This window comes from Triticum aestivum, chromosome 7D (assembly GCF_018294505.1).
Source record: "Triticum aestivum cultivar Chinese Spring chromosome 7D, IWGSC CS RefSeq v2.1, whole genome shotgun sequence".
Taxonomy (NCBI): domain Eukaryota; kingdom Viridiplantae; phylum Streptophyta; class Magnoliopsida; order Poales; family Poaceae; genus Triticum; species Triticum aestivum.
In genome coordinates, this window is record NC_057814.1 from 161398691 (window position 1) to 161402440 (window position 3750).

Consider the following 3750-nt stretch of genomic DNA (forward strand, 5'->3'; position numbering starts at 1 on the left):
AAAACAAATGAGTCAAAAACTTAGTTTTAGTTTTCTACAGAAAGCATTTTAGAGCTATCGATATTACAAATTCGGTGACACCGAAGCAGCTTTAGAGTCTAAACTGGTGAAATCGGTCAGACCGAGACATAATTCGGTGACTACGAGATGCTAGGGTTTCATAGAGAAAGTAAATTCGGTCACACCAATTCGTACACTTCGGTCAGACCAAGTAGTACATGTGCAATGGCCTGAGCCAAATCGGTGAGACCGAAATCCTAATATCGGTCGGTCCGAGATGAGTTCGGCGGAAACATAAACCTAAATTTTTGCATCTAATCTAATCTAACGGAGTTTTGCAGTGGATGGAGTCGTTTCAATTGTGGCAAGAATATAGGCATTGATCTTTGTGCTAAGAATCGGAGTTGGGAGAGCAAAAGGGTCGAGTTCATACCCTAGCTTGGCGATGAACCCGCTACAGCGACAACGGCGGCGAAGATTCCCGTTGACGATGGAGGACACCAGCGGCAAGAGGTTGCGGGCGACGAGGCGACGATCCGGAGACCACGAGACGGCAGAGCTGGACAGGCGCAGGCAAAGGGGTTTGGAGAAATTTCCAAATTTTCATCTTATGCTTCCAACTAGCAAAATTAGTACCATCAATGTAAGGACCTCTATGGTGGTAATTTCCCTCGCTAGACGCCATACTCTCCTAGGTTGTGAAACCAAGGCTATGATCACCAAAGCTATGGAAATCAAGGCAAATAGAGACCACAACTCTGATACCACTTGTAGGATCGAAAGTAGGTCTAGAGGGGGGGGTGATTAGACTACTTGACCAAATAAAAATCTAGCCTTTTCCCAGCTTTAAGTCACAGTCTTTAACAACTTAGCACAAGTCAAGCAATAAACCTACACATGCAATTCTAAGAGTATAGCAGCGGAATATAAATCATTGCATATGAAGGTAAAGGGAGGGGTTTGGAGTGGCAAACGCAATGTAGCCTTAGAGATTTTTGGCGTGGTTCTGATAGGTGGTGCTATTGTACATCCACATTGATGGAGACTTCAACCCACGAAGGGTAACGGTTGTGCGAGTCCACGGAGGGCTCCACCCACGAAGGGTCCACGAAGAAGCAACCTTGTCTATCCCACCATGGCCATCGCCCACGAAGGACTTGCCTCACTTGGGTAGATCTTCACGAAGTAGGCGATCTCCTTTCCCTTACAAACTCCTTGGTTCAACTCCACAATCTTGATGGAGGCTCCCAAGTGACACCTAACCAATCTAGGAGACACCACTCTCCAAAAGGTAATAGATGGTGTGTTGATGATGAATGATAATCCCCAAGTGCAGGGAATCATCGTAGCAATTCCCAAAGGTGGAAGTGATAAGTATGGAGTGTCGAACCCACAAGGAGCTGAAGGTAAGATCAATATTCTCTCAAGTCCTATCTGCCACTGATACGACTCTACGTACACCGAACGTTTGCTTCCAACTAGAAAAGAGAAATAAAACTATGTTGTGGGTATGAAGAGGATAACTTTGCATGGTATCGGGAGCTAAAATATAAAAGTAGGTGCTGTTATCATAAAGTTAGAATATATTACTAAGTATTATAAATAGCGAGTGTGGAATAATGGTGGATCGGTGTGCGGAATTGTCCTAGCAATTGTTAACAAGATCGGTAGTCGTCATTGGAATTTCATATGAGGGAGAGGCATAAGATAACATACTTTCTCTACTTGGATCATATGCACTTATGATTGGAACTCTAGCAAGCATCCGCAACTACTAAAGATCATTAAGGTAAAACCCAACCATAGCATTAAAGCATCAAGTCCTCTTTATTCCCATACGCAACAACCCCCTTACTCGGGTTTGTGTTTCAGTCACTCACCAACCCACTATAAGCGAATCATGAACGTATTGCAACACCCTACAGCGGGAATCCCTCACGCTTGCGCGACACGGAGGGCACCATAGGACAGCACCAAAATAAAACATACAACTCGTACCAATCTAGATCATCAATCAACCCAAAGAAAAAGGATATCTACTCAAAACATCATAGGATGGCAACACATCATTGGATCATAATATGTGGCATAAAGCACCATGTTCAAGTAGGGATTACAGCGGGGTGCGGGAGAGTGGACCACGTAAAAGAGATGAGGATGGTGATGATGGTGGTGATGTTGATGAAGACGATCACCACGGTGATGATTCCCCTCTCGATGGCACTCCGGTGCCACCAAGAGAGAGGAGGAGAGGTTCTCCCCCTTCCGCTTCCACCTCCATGGCCTCCCCCCTAGATGGGGAAAGGTTCTCCCTCTGGTCCTTGGCCTTCATGGCGATGATGGCCTCTCCGGGATACTCCATGGCCACCGGTGATGATGGCCCCCTCCGGCAGAGTGCCGGAGAGGGCCTAGATTGATTTCTCGTGGCTACAGAGGCTTGCGGCGGCGGAACTTCCGATCTAGGTTATTTTCTGAGGGTTTCTGTATTTATAGGAATTTTTGGCATTGGTTTCACGTCAAGGAGGTTCCCGAGTCGTCCACGAGGCAGGCCCACACGCCCAGGGGGTGGGCGCGCCCCCACCCTCGTGGACGGCCCGGGACTCTTCTGGCCCAACTCTTTTACTCCGGGGTCTTCTTTTGGTCCATAAAAAATCATCAAAAAATGGCACGTTAATTGGATTCCGTTTGGTATTCCTTTTCTGTAAAACTCAAAAACAAGGAAAAAACAGAAACTGGCACTGGGCTCTAGGTTAATAGGTTAGTCCCAAAAATCATATAAAATAGCATATAAATGCATATAAAACATCTAAGATGGATAATATAATAGCATGAATACTTCATAAATTATAGATACATTGGAGACGTATCAATGAACCCCTTGCTCTTGTGCTTCAAATGATAGTCTCCCCAACACTCAACTCTCTCACACAGATTTGGCTATGGTGGAAAGATGATTTGAGTGGAAAGCAACTTGGGGAAGGCTAGAGATCAAGATTCTTGTGGTTGGATTGGAATGTCTTGGTCTGAACACATGAGTAGGTTGTTCTCTCTCAGAAAATGAATGCTGGAAGTGTAGGCACATTCTGATGGATCTCTCTCTTATGAAGAGGTGGGTGGAGGGGTATATATAGCCTCCACACAAAATCTAACCGTTACACACAAAAGAGCCAACTCGGTCAGACCGAATAGATGAACTCGGTGGGACTGATTCAGTTCAAAATGTGAACGTTAGGATTTTCGGTGGGACCGACATGATCAACTCGGTGGCACCGATGAGCTAGGGTTAGGGCAAAAACTTGATCTCGGTTTGATCGATTACTTCAACTTAGTGAGACCGGTTTCAGTAACAAGCAAACAGAGAGTTGGTCAGGCAAACTCAGTGGGACCGATCGCTCCTTTCGGTAAGACCGAAACCTTACGAAAGGGAAACAGAGAATTTGCATTGCGAACTCAGTGTGACCGATCGCTCATTTCGGTGAGACTGAAACGTTATGAAGAGAAACAAAGAGTTTGCAATCCCATCTCGGTGAGACCGAACTGATTAGGGTTTGTGGCTATGGCTATGTCAAGTGAACTCGGTGGCGCCGGATGAATCAAATCGGTGGGGCCAAGTTTGACTTTAGGTTTGGGACATATTTGGATACGATAAAGTGGTTGAGGGCTTTGGAGCATATCACTAAGCACTTTGAGCAAGTAGACCATAAAGCAACATCTCATCCCCTTTTAATAGTATTGGCTTTCCTATGGACT